Source organism: Schistocerca gregaria, chromosome 2 (assembly GCF_023897955.1).
Source record: "Schistocerca gregaria isolate iqSchGreg1 chromosome 2, iqSchGreg1.2, whole genome shotgun sequence".
NCBI classification, from domain to species: Eukaryota; Metazoa; Arthropoda; class Insecta; order Orthoptera; family Acrididae; genus Schistocerca; species Schistocerca gregaria.
Window position 1 is genome coordinate 321,293,262 of NC_064921.1, and position 13,701 is coordinate 321,306,962.

The 13,701-nt window shown below is 44.5% G+C and overlaps 1 protein-coding gene across 1 annotated transcript in view; it reads left to right on the forward strand.

The window, feature by feature from the left end:
• LOC126336963 (large neutral amino acids transporter small subunit 1) overlaps positions 1 to 13,701 on the forward strand; it is a 317,078-nt gene that overhangs the window by 200,322 nt on the left and 103,055 nt on the right. The window lies entirely within an intron of this gene.

Genomic DNA, 13,701 nt, shown 5'->3' on the forward strand with positions numbered 1-13,701 from the left:
ACGACATACGACAAAATACAGGGTGTATCAAAAAGATTCATCCTATTTTCAAAAAGTCATAACTATTATGTTATTTGAGATATGTACGTGAACAACGTATTGTTGGAAAGAGCAGACTTTCGAGTTTTACATGGTTCTCGCCAGGTAGCAGCAGTGTGCGGACACTTCAGTTCTAGTAAAATTGGTGTCGGGACAACTGAAAGCGTTTTGTCTTCTACGTTTTGCGCAGGGCGATTCAGTAATAACCGTTCAGCGTGACTTTCGTTCTAGGTATGGTGGGGATCTTCCTACAGCACAGAACATTAGACGATGGCACGAACAATGCCGAGGAAGATCTTGCTTGTGTAAAGGCAAATCGCCGGACCGTCCGCGAGTGTCTGACACAGACGTCGAACGCATCCGCCATAGTTTCATAAGGAGTCCGCAGAAATTCTTTCACCCTGCAGCTCGGCAGCTCAACATGCCCCCGATGTAAGTCTGGTGTGTGTTGCGTCGACGTTTACACATGAAACCATACAAAATTCTCTTCGTGAAGGTGACAATGTATGTTGTTCTATAATTTCGTTCTTGTCAAGATGGAGGATGACTGTTTTCTTCCACGCTTCGTGTTTAGTGACGAGGCAACATTCCTTTTAAATGGAAAGGAGAACCGTCATAGTGTCAGAATATTGGGTTCGGAACAACCACATGAAGTCGTACAACATGAGACGGACTCACTAAAATTTAATGCGTTTTGTGGAGTTTCACGGGAATAGGGGTATGGTCCACGCTTCTTTGCCGAGAACACTGTTACAGGAAGCACATATCTCGATATGCTTGAGAACTTTCTTTTCCCACAGTTGCAGACTGATTTGAACGACATCATTTACTAACAGGATGGAACACAGCCACATTGGCATCTAGAACAGGGTGTATACGAGCCGGGACAACCGGGAAATCCGGGAAAAATCCGGGAATTTTTTCATCCGGGAGAAAACCGGGAAAAACCTGGGAATTTTTCATTGTTTTAACTTTCAGTTAAATTTATGTAATTTTGACTGCAGGGTTGATTCTCTAGCAAAGAATGTTATTGTATCCTGCTACTGCAGAATGATAATGCAGCAATGAAATATAAACGAAAGGGGAAAAAATAGTTGCAAAGGAAATGTGTAATTTAAGACAACAAAACACCGTGCACGCACAAGCTTCTGCAGATAGTAAAAATATGTCAAAGGCCGTAGGGCGCAGACTGTAATTCTTCGTAACAATAAACTGCTTGCTATGAGCATGACATCGCAACTGTTCACATTATGTTCGTTTGACCAATTGCCAGCGGTCTGTTGCGCATGCGCATTTGATTCGCGTAAGAGCAGTACCTTCTCCCGCTACTTGAAGTTTGGTTATTAGCTATATCGGTAGTAGCAGCAAGCAGCCAGATGCAAACGACAAAAATTTTTCTCGCGCGCCCTAGCTGCCAAATTCACGCTTGCACAGAGTTCTGGGGAGGGGGTTAACCTCCCCGTGACCCGTGTTTACGTTAAGTGATTTCGCTGCTTGCATTCGTGTACAGCTCCCACGTCAAATAAAAACAAAACGGATTTCTGTGGCCGGGAGCTATCAAGTGAATTAAAACACATTCACATAATTACGGAGGGGAAAAATATATTTTAAATTTCAGTTTTCTGATTTGATTTGATTTCCAGGTTAGTAGCACTCAAGCATTAATCGCTCTGCAGAACAGTGATGTTATTTTTGCAAGTTTGCTAAAGAAATTTGGCTTTGTTAATCTTTTCGCCGAGGCAATCATTTTATTTGAAACGAAGTGTTTCATTCTACAGTATTGGCTAGTTCCAAGTATTCGCTGAATTTCAAGTGCAATTTCAAGTACACGTTATCATCTTCTGCCATATATGGCATTATGCCGTAATAAAGAACCAAAAATGAGATCGTAGAGTACTGGTACTCCAAGAAAATTTACATCCCAAAAACCACACTGAAAAGCTTAATATCAGATGGGACCTACTTCATTGTGAATCTGGAAAAAGCCAATTTGCACTTCAAGCCGAATTATGCATTTTAGTATGGTTTACGAAATTCCGATGCTCTTTGGAGTATTCTCTAATGCCCTGTTTCTTTTATGGTGTAATGTAAACTCTCTTAGTGCTTTATACACACGAACATACGGGCTTCCTACACCACTGCAGCTGCACACGCACAATAATGCCTATTTTCTGGCGCTCTCTGGCAACTGGTAAATCGAACCTATTTCTAACAGTCTCCGGATAGTATTGCGAACGGTGGTTAGAAAAGCGTTACTTTCAAAGTAAATTTCTTTTTACGCAAGATGAATTATGTTACGTGTGAGAAAGTGGAATGGATATCCAAATTAAAGAGAGTTCGAAACTGAACAGTTTGAGGACCAGCCCCTTATAAGAATTTCGAGCCGAGACATTTATGCCATAATTTTAAATTTACTAGCACATTTGTGTGACGTGTCTTCAAGTATAACACACGCAAAAAAAAAAAAAAAAAAAAAAATTATTACATGTGAAAGCTTAGCTTTTCTTGTAGACATACGGTACTGTCTACATTAATGTAAACCGTTAACTTTTCCTCTTGCGTGTTCGCGCTATGTAACCAGTGATCTTGCTATTGGCTGACTATAACACGTGTCCTATGCTCTGAATAGCTGCTGTCATCGGCTGACGAGATCTCGTGGCGTGAGACATGACTCGCTTACAAAAGGACACCGCAACCTCGGTTTCAACGCTCCGGAAACTGACGCGCTGTGTTTGGTGCAATTCGAATTTATACTTTCGTAATACGAAAATATGCAGCGTATATGTTTCTGCAAATCAAAGGTCTTTCGAAAACTTCTCTCCTTTTTTTTTTATTAAAAGTCTCTCCAAAACTTCTTTGCCCCGTCTTTTCTTTCTTTTTCCGGGAAGTTCTACACAATTGTTCCATTCAAAGCATTGATAAGTTTTGCAGTTCCGAGGGAAAATCTAATGAAAACCTAATGTCACTTAACACAGAAAAAGTGTATTTTTGCCCCGGAAAAAGAATATTTTTTAAACGGGATATCCGGGAGAAGTCCGGGAATAATCCGGGAATTTTTTTCCTTGTCCCCGTATACACACTGTAGAAGGACGGGAATTTCTAAATCAAATGATTACTGAACGATAGACCGGTCGCACTGGACCAAATGATTCAGCCTTACATTACTGGCTTCTAAGGCCACCAGACTTTACTGTATGTGATTATTCCGTGTGGGGGGTTCTAAATGACTATGTTTATGTGCCACCGTTACCAACAAGAATGAACTGAGACATCGCATAACAGCAGCTGTGGAAGCTGCTCGCTGCAGTGTGGGAACAATTTGAATACTGCATTGGCAGATGCCGTGTATCTCAAGGTTCAAATGGTTCAAGTGGCTCTGAGCACTATGGGACTCCTGAGGTCATCAGTCCCCTAGAACTTAGAACTACTTAAACCTAACTAACCTAAGGACATCACACACATCCATGCTCGAGGCAGGATTCGAACCTGCGACCGTAGCGGTCTCGCAATTCCAGACTGTAGCGCCTAGAACCGCACGGCCACTCCGGTCGGCGCGTCTCAAGGGGATGTATGAAAAAGGTATGCGAAAAAAACTTTTTGATTTTCCTGTTCATCAAAAACCAAAATTCATTGTATATATATATATGTATTAGTTTCAGAAATATAGACGTGCCAAATCGAATGATTCTTATTAATACACTCTATATGTTGAAACTCTATTGTCTCACCTCACCATGAATCAAAGCGTAATTATTTAAATTAGTAAGTCATGAAATATCGAGAAACTCAAGACTAATATTCACACTCCTTAAGGGAATAAAACTGGTCGACGTTTTCGACGGTTGTCGATATTTCGACAGTTTCAAGGCACAAATGTAACGAGAGAGTGAGAATGAAAGGAGTTTTAAACTTTAGGTAGGTGGGGCCACGTCGATGAATACCCATTACACGGCTTACGCCAAAAAGTAACAAACACCTAGTGCCACCAGAGAACCAAAGATGGCCAACGTCAGAAGTTATATAACAATTGATGTTTATTATCAACAGGTGAGCAAGGAACATCCACTGTGTCCCTCTTTTGTTTGAAGAGTGAGAGAGCACGATTCCAAGCAAAAACGTCTACTTATAAGATCACTCGGTAATTTAATCTCGGCTGATTCCTTAATAACACAATCTCAATGAAGGAAAATGCATTCCAAAATTTCTATGTTGCTATACTACGCCGAACGAGTGATTCCGACGCAATGTCCTGCAATAGCAGGTTTGCTCGAGGTGTTGTGAACGCTTGTGACTCTTATGCTCAACTCGCCAGTGTTCCATGTGACCACGCCACAACTGCATGGGATACGATAGATACCGGCCTTACGGAAAACAAGATAACTCATAAGCCGTTCTGTGATTGTTGGTCGGCGCAGCAGCACGTTCCGAGGGTTTAAATTTCCTTGTGCATAACTTCAAATGGTTCAAATGGCGCTGAGCACTATATGACTTAACCTGTGAGGTCATCAGTCGCCTAGAACTTAGAACTAATTTAACTAACCTAAGGACATCACACACATCCATTCCCGAGGCAGGATTCGAACCTGGGACCGTAGTGGTCGCTCGGCTCCAGACTGTAGCGCCTACAATCACACGGCCACTCCGGCCGGCCTTGTGCATAACTCTCTGGTAGTATTTCAGCCATAATAATGACGGAGCGTTCATCTGTCGAAATGTCGGTGGTTGTTGAAGACGTCACCCTGCTACATCCCAGTAAGATGTTTCGACATCACATACTTCGGGAGGAATTCAAGTTTCATAAATATTTACTGGTAAAATTATGAATTTAATTGCGAAGACTGATAATGTTTGTGATGTTTACGATTCATTTGTAGAAAGGGGACAACACAGTGAGAAGGATTTCTCGTCGATCTCAAAAAATCAGCTATTGACTGATATTAATCGTTATGGGATATCGGAGCTCAGATAAATTAATCGTAAATGTTGGTAGTAGCCTATTTTTTAAATAACAAATTAGCCTCTTTTTAGTAATCCTCACTTTTACAATTTTTTTGGTATTAATCACATTACATTTTTTTTCTTTTTTTTCGTTACTGTAGGGAGCACATTGTGCTCATGTTGGATCGATCTACATGCTAGTAAAACAATAAACTGGTAGCCAAGATCGCAGCTTGCGCTTGTAGGTGATGGAGACATTTAACATTTATAATGTCATCTCTCTAGGACGGCCGGCCGCGGTGGTCTAGATGTTCTAGGCGCTCAGTCCGGAACAGCGCGACTGCTACCGTCGCAGGTTCGAATCCTGTCTCGGGGATGGATGTGTGTGATGTCCTTAGGTTAGTTAGGTTTAAGTAGTTCTAGGGGACTGATGACCACAGATGTTAAGTCCCATAGTGCTCAGAGCCATTTGAACAATTTTTTTTCTCTTGGACGCATACGTGTTACTTGCCACAATTTTGTAAGGCCTGCGTGTTACAGGCAGCTATTAATATCACCTTTGTTTGCCTTGATGTTGTAACTTGTATGTGTCCTAAGATCCGATAATGGCGGCTTTAGTTCCGCCGAAACCGGTAATCATGAAATAAAAAGAATTCCTGCAATCTTGGCCACCAGTTTATTGTTTTACTTGCCTTTACGCCTCAACGGCTCGATACAAAAGAACAACTCATTATCGTTTTCACCTACGATCTCCTCGAGGACTAGCGAATAAAAGTGCTACAAATTCGGCGGGACTGAATGAACGAGTATACCATGTGCCATACTGCGAATTGGGCGGACCGACCTTTTTATAACTCTCCTTAGGTACTGGTATCGCTTTGCTGCGGCACTCATACAGTCCGCTCCACATGCCAGTGGTACGAGCAGTGCTGATCCTGGTCTAATAATTACACATAACGAAGAAGAGCTTATGTTAGGTAATGGAGGAGGCTAGTATCTGCTACTGGGCATGATAAACAAACTGACAAACATCAACGGAGTGATTTTTTATTTTTGGTTTTTATTTTGACATGAACACACTACAAAAGTAAATTTTCCTCAAAAGTGTTTGCAAAATAATGGGGAGAAACATTAACAGCGAAATCCTCCAACAACCTAAGAGACAAACACACTGATACTTTGTATCAAAATGATTTCTGATACTCTGATGATGAACCAGTCATGAAACAATGTAATGAAGTATTATAACAAGTAGATTCTTATTGTTTTGCGACGTTAAAGCAGTGTTAGGGACGCAGAAATTTAATTGTATAATAGTCGCAAGTTAAACTACGGTAACTCTTAACATGTTCGATGAATAGACTATTTATTCATCCAAGGCTCATCTTGCAGTGGTGCAGGATTTGACAGCGTAAAATGGATAGCTCAAAAATAAATAAATAAATAAATAAAACGTACAGCATATTTTTGCGAGGATAGGACAGGTAGTCGGTCTTGGCTTCGCTGAAGTAACCATCCGTAATTTGCCAGAAATGATTTGGAAAAGTCACACAAAACCTTAATCAGGATGAGCGGACAGTGCAATCTCCGAATATGAGGTCAACTGCACTGCCACATTCAGCTGGTCCCTTTGTTCAATGTTCTACATCTACATCGATACTCCGCATGCCACCTTACGGTGCGTGTTCTTCTGACGACGTACAGTTTGCACCAAACAACTTATAAAACATAAAGATTAAAACTGTGTGCCGGACCGAGACTCGAACTCGGGACCTTTGCCTTTCGCGGGCAAGTGCTCTACCAACTGAGCTACCCAAGCACGACCCATGCCCCGTCCTCACAGCTTTAATTCCGCCACTACCTCGTCTTCTACCTTCCAAACTTCACATAAGCTTTCCTGCGAACCTTGCAGTATTAGCACCCCTGGAAGAAAGGATATTGCGGAGACATGGCTTAGCCACAACCTAGGGAAAAAAAGGGTTGTTTCTAGAACGAAATTTTCACTCTACAGCGGAGTGTGCGCTGATATGATATGTTAGAAGGTGTTGCTCCGTCCCGCCGTGGGACTGAGTGGCGTCACATGGCGCGAACCCGAGGCCTGCGACGAAGACAGGCAACACCTTGTAACATCTGTATCATCACGACAGTAGGCGTGCGCTCGGTCGCTCAACTCAGCAGACAAACTACGTTTCTGCACCTGTTAACCGTCTTCTACTGGAATCCGCTATTACGGAGTCTCACTGTTGCTAGTCCTACAATGATCGGAAGTCCATAGGCCTACTTGTATTTTGTTACTGCTGCACTGGTATACAATAAAATTAAAATCACTCCAGAGTGATTATCAATTGCATAAGGCACCACTTCTTATATGAAATGAGAACTGTTAAGCAGTAGAGACTAAACGCTATCAAAAAGAATCCTTGTTTGGTGTTGTTTGAGCGTTGTGCTGGGCATTCGCGATCATCAAACAGAAGGAACATGAGAAATCACCCGTGAGTGAATATTGCCTAGAAAACGAGCATCAAATATACGAGTAATTACAATAGAGTTTTGGCTCAGACGACATCGTACTGGAATTCTGTTATCAAATAAACGGCCGAGTTTAGAATAAACAGCTACAATTTCAGCAGAGGCAAGAGGTAGACGCGTAGAAGGAGTTGGGGAGGGGGTTGACACTAAACGAAAGCAAAGACGTAGAGTTGACGCTTGTAGGGACGCACGAGCGGTGATCCCAAACGTGGCGAAGCCTACGAGAAAGGCAGACCGTGGCGCGTTCGTCACAGCACGTGACACTGCAGGTCTTACAAGCGCCAGCAGTCGTTTCCGGAGGGGAGCAAGCAACTACACTCCTGGAAATTGAAATAAGAACACCGTGAATTCATTGTCCCAGGAAGGGGAAACTTTATTGACACATTCCTGGGGTCAGATACATCACATGATCACACTGACAGAACCACAGGCACATAGACACAGGCAACAGAGCATGCACAATGTCGGCACTAGTACAGTGTATATCCACCTTTCGCAGCAATGCAGGCTGCTATTCTCCCATGGAGACTATCGTAGAGATGCTGGATGAAGTCCTGTGGAACGGTTTGCCATGCCATTTCCACCTGGTGCCTCAGTTGGACCAGCGTTCGTGCTGGACGTGCAGACCGCGTGAGACGACGCTTCATCCAGCCCCAAACATGCTCAATGGGGGACAGATCCGGAGATCTTGCTGGCCAGGGTAGCTGACTTACACCTTCTAGAGCACGTTGGGTGGCATGGGATACATGCGGACGTGCATTGTCCTGTTGGAACAGCAAGTTCCCTTGCCGGTCTAGGAATGGTAGAACGATGGGTTCGATGACGGTTTGGATGTACCGTGCACTATTCAGTGTCCCCTCGACGATCACCAGAGGTGTACGGCCAGTGTAGGAGGTCGCTCCCCACACCATGATGCCGGGTGTTGGCCCTGTGTGCCTCGGTCGTATGCAGTCCTGATTGTGGCGCTCACCTGCACGGCGCCAAACACGCATACGACCATCATTGGCACCAAGGCAGAAGCGACTCTCATCACAGAAGACGACACGTCTCCATTCGTCCCTCCATTCACGCCTGTCGCGACACCACTGGAGGCGGGCTGCACGATGTTGGGGCGTGAGCGGAAGACGGCCTAACGGTGTGCGGGACCGTGGCCCAGCTTCCTGGAGACGGTTCCGAATGGTCCTCGCCGATACCCCAGGAGCAACAGTGTCCCTAATTTGCTGGGAAGTGGCGGTGCGGTCCCCTACGGCACTGCGTAGGATCCTACGGTCTTGGCGTGCATCCGTGCGTCGCTGCGGTACGGTCCCAGGTCGACGGGCACGTGCACCTTCCACCGACCACTGGTGACAACATCGATGTACTGTGGAGACCTCACGCCCCACGTGTTGAGCAATTCGGTGGTACGTCCACCCGGCCTCCCGCATGCCCACTATACGCCCTCGCTCAAAGTCCGTCAACTGCACATACGGTTCACGTCCACGCTGTCGCGGCATGCTACCAGTGTTAAAGACTGCGATGGAGCTCCGTATGCCACGGCAAACTGGCTGACACTGACGGCGGCGGTGCACAAATGCTGCGCAGCTAGCGCCATTCGACGGCCAACACCGCGGTTCCTGGTGTGTCCGCTGTGCCGTGCGTGTGATCATTGCTTGTACAGCCCTCTCGCAGTGTCCGGAGCAAGTATGGTAGGTCTGACACACCGGTGTCAATGTGTTCTTTTTTCCATTTCCAGGAGTGTATTTCAGCCGGATTTAATAATTACTGACTGCTCGTTTAAGTGTATGCAAGCTCTTCATAGCACGCGACAAACTTAGGACTTTTAGTGGGTGCTTTTCGAGTACAAATTGATTCCCCGCGGAAACTGCACGAAGCCGAGCCAACGCTAAGTATGACGGACGACTAGTGTGACGTCACAAGTTCGTTGCAGGGCCAGTATTTCTCGTGGACCCAGTCCCGGTGTGGAATGGAGCCGTTAGCAGCTACCCCAAATTGCCTTCCGCACAAGCCCCACTCCGGCCCTCTCTGGAAGGTTCCAGACGCTGCCATAAGATCCATATAAGCAGAACACCGTGCAGCCAGTGATTCCAACCCCTGATGAAGATGGCGGAGACAGCTGTGGAAAGCTCGAGTGTTTTACTGGAAATGACGCGCCTTGTAAACCGCGAAGATTTTAGTGGTGCATGCCACGGCGAAAGACTCCGAGGACACACTTTATATGATGTTTGGGTGACTTCAATAATACTGACAAATGCGCTAACGGGTATGCACTTAATTGCATGGAAAGTGAGTGAGTTAGGTGCAGTATCATTTGTTCTAGTGAATGGCGTGTCGTCTCGTTTCGATCCTAGTGCATTTCTAGGACGATACACAAAATGTTTCAGTGTAAACAGTAAACACATCCTATATATACAACTGTGGCACCCAAACAATACGCAGTATTCTTTACTCAATTGTATCCTCATACATGTTCGTTACATGTAACGTTTTTGCTTGCAGTTATGTGTATAGCACATGTCTGAAACCGCAACTGAAGTGCGCAATACTGTAATGTGTTTACGTGTCACAGTTGCTTGTGTATCCTGCTATTTACACTTGAACATTTTATGCTACGTTCCATACATGCGTAAAGAGCGCACGAAATGAAATGAAGGTGCATATATGATCTTATTCACTTTATATGTATTAGTTGCATGCACTTTAGCACATTTTTCTGGGTTTTTAAAGTCGTCTACACAATATACACTCCAACACAAAAAACGACGCACCACGAAGGAATCATCCGAATGAGACAGGAATCGTTAGACATGATGTACATGTAAAGACTAAAAATTTTGTACAATTTCAGAAAAAATTGGATGGTTTATTCAATAGAAAGAGCTTTGGTCAATCTATGGCCCTCGTCCAAGCTGTTAATCGCCTTGTCATTGACTGATAGAGCTGTTAGACGCCCTCCTGAGGGATATAATACCAAATTCTGTCCAACTGTTACTAAGATCGTAAAAATCCCGAGCTAGTTGGAGGACCCTGCCAGTTATGCTCCAACGTTCTCTACTGGGGAAAGATCAGGTGATCTTGCTGACCAAGGATGAATTTGGCAAGCACAAAGGCAAGCAGTAGAAAATCAATCTGTGTGTGAGTTGGCGTTATCTTGCTGAAACGTAAGCCTTGGTCGGACTGCCATGGAGGGCAACAAAAGGGGGCGTAAAATACCGTCTACGTATCGCTGTGCTGTGATGACAACCAAAGGGATCCCAGTATGAAAAGAAATGGCACCCCAGACCACCAACTTTTAACAAGCCGATGCCCGCCCGCACTTGGCGAGAGTTTCTACTGTTCTTCTTTGTGCCGCCAGGTCTCTCCCCAACTGAGAACGTTTGGAATATAATGGGCAGAGCCCTCCAACCATCTCAGGATTTTAAATATCTTCAACATTTCGCGGCCCTGTCAGCGACTGTATAAATATTAATTTTAATTTAAATAACCAACAGCCTCAGTTGCACCGTTTACCTAGAATTTACCGAGGTTGCAGTCGAGATAACCCAACCTTCTTCAAAATAACAGTAACTACCGTTTGTCCATAGTGGACGCCGTCAACCTAAAACTACAAATCCATAAATTATCGTCAGACTGTAAAAACGTATCTGAATCTGCCTCGGCTCCACTTTGCGACCGCGATGTGGCAGCCACGAGTGCTGTACTGGAACTGACCGTAGCGCCATGAGGCCCGCCTAGGTGGACACAATACCTTGCGGCTGCGCATAAACTGTGTGATAGTTACTTGTTGGGCCAAGACGCGAACTTAACTTCTGACCTTGAATTTACTAGTAAAGTGAAATAAAAGGTATAGCTGAGGAAAAGGGCGTATATGTTATCCTGTGCAGAACGTACTTAGGTTGGCTGTCTTAACATTTAGCCAGCCAGGGTGGTCTCGCGTTTAAGGCGCTCAGTCCGGAACCGCGTGACTGCTACGGTCGCAGGTTCGAATCCTGCCTCGGGCATGGATGTGTGTGATGTCCTTAGGTTAGTTAGGTTTAAGTAGTTCTAAGTTCTAGGGGACTGATGACCACAGATGTTAAGTCCCATAGTGCTCAGAGCCATTTGAACCATTTCTTAACATTAATGAAGTATTCATTGGGCATGATATGAGGAAGATATCATGTGCTTACAAGGTATGGCCTGTGTAGGAAACTTTGTGTGCTTAAGCACGAAGTTTAATCACCTAAAAAGAACTTAGGAGTGGGGACGATAATATAGAGCCAACATCGTCATTATTATGAGTAGGTCTAGAAATTTTTAAGACGTAATTGTTAAGCACTTGCTTAGCTATGGTTACAACGCATGAACATCATATTGACTTAGCACACAAATCATCATGATTGAACTTTTATGAACATGAGCATATCTGATCTGTAACATCCGGCAATACGGGCCATATGAAATAGATGGTCAATATTCAAGATTAGGTTATTTGACCTGAAATGGTCTAGAATCAAGTCAAAAGCTAATGCACGTGCCTGATTGAACTTCTTGAAGAAGTTATGGTTATGAGTTGCAGAAAACACTGTATTAGGGGACAATGTGGCGGCAATTGAGTACTCTAGTTGCCTCGATGGAGATGATCCACACACATACTGTAAAAACTGTGTGTGGACCACTGCCATCATAATTCGGGCCTGGTGACCACTGCCATTGAACTTGGAGAACGACAGCGGAATTATCTTTAAAGCTAAAGTGTGACTTGGCGAACATCGCTCCAGTTAACACACTTAAAATCACTAACCGACAGCCCGCAGCTCGTGGTCGTGCGGTAGCGTTCTCACTTCCCACGCCCGGGTTCCCGGGTTCGATTCCCGGCGGGGTCAGGGATTTTCTCTGCCTCGTGATGGCTGGGTGTTGTGTGATGCCATTAGGTTAGTTAGGTTTAAGTAGTTCTAAGTTCTAGGGGACTGATTACCATAGACGATAAGTCCCATAGTGCTCAGAGCCATTTGAACCATTAACCGACAGAGGTCAATTATGCTCAAAGCTAAAGTGATTTGGCTAAAATTGCTCCTCTCAACACACTTTTTAAGTGTGCTTGTGTAAGGGACAGAAGTGGACCAATGCTTTATTGAGTTTCTCAATATGCCAATCTCTTTCTCTTAAATAAATTATCAAGTTTCTCTGAAATTGTAATCATTTGTTTGTCTGTTCATGTACATCATATCTACCGACGCCCCATTCGGATAATTTCTAGGTGGTGCGTCGTGGTTTTCGTGTGTGTGGGGGGGTGGGGGGGGGGGGAGGGGGGAGGGAGTGGACACAAGGGTGCTAAACACTCAGATATTCTTATGGACTGCAGGGGGTGAGGGGAGGCATGCTGCTAATGAATCCAATACCATAATAAGTCAAATACAGCAGTAAAATAGAATTTTTTAAAAGTGCGGTATGGTTACGTTCCCCGCCAACAATCCCTCGTTTACACGGTGTTCGACCATAACATATGGCCAAACACTGAAGCTTAATCATTCGTGATGCAACTATTCTACCATTTCGTGGCGATTTCATGCAACCCAGAATGCTCGTCGTGCCTACCAAAATGAACATTCTAATCAGTAAAACGTATTGACGACATAAAGCCTTGAATCCCAGTGGTTTGTTGCACAGTCCACTGGTAAGTCCTGGTAAGTAAAATTCCCTTGCGAAATGGCAGAGCGCTTAAGGTGCAATAGTCATATCCAGGGGCAGGAGTGCATTTCCGACCGCTCTTGAGTTAGCTTTCACTGATTGTCCAAACCATTTCTATTAATGCTAGAGCATTTCCGCCCACAATCCCATTCTACCAGGCACGTCCATCCTTGTATAACTTGGCTAGTGCATCTTCTGAAACATTCGTGACGGATATCAAGTGTGCCTTTTTGCCTGTGGTGGTTTGTTCTTTCAGTTGTCGATATTCCATTGAACAACGCAGAAACTTCCACAGTTAAAGGAACTTGGAACGCAACAAGGTGACAGCTACAATACTTCTTCGTCTTCTGCTACTTTTTTTCCCTCCTTTCTCTTACCACTGCAGATTCAATTCGAAGACGCAGGTTTCTGGAGAGGAAGGAGAGGTGGGGCAGAAAGCAATCGGGTGGTGCAACGAAGCTACTCAGGGCACGCACAGTCCTGTCTCTGCTTCATTGCCGCGCCACAGTTCTGGGGAGCCAGAGGATC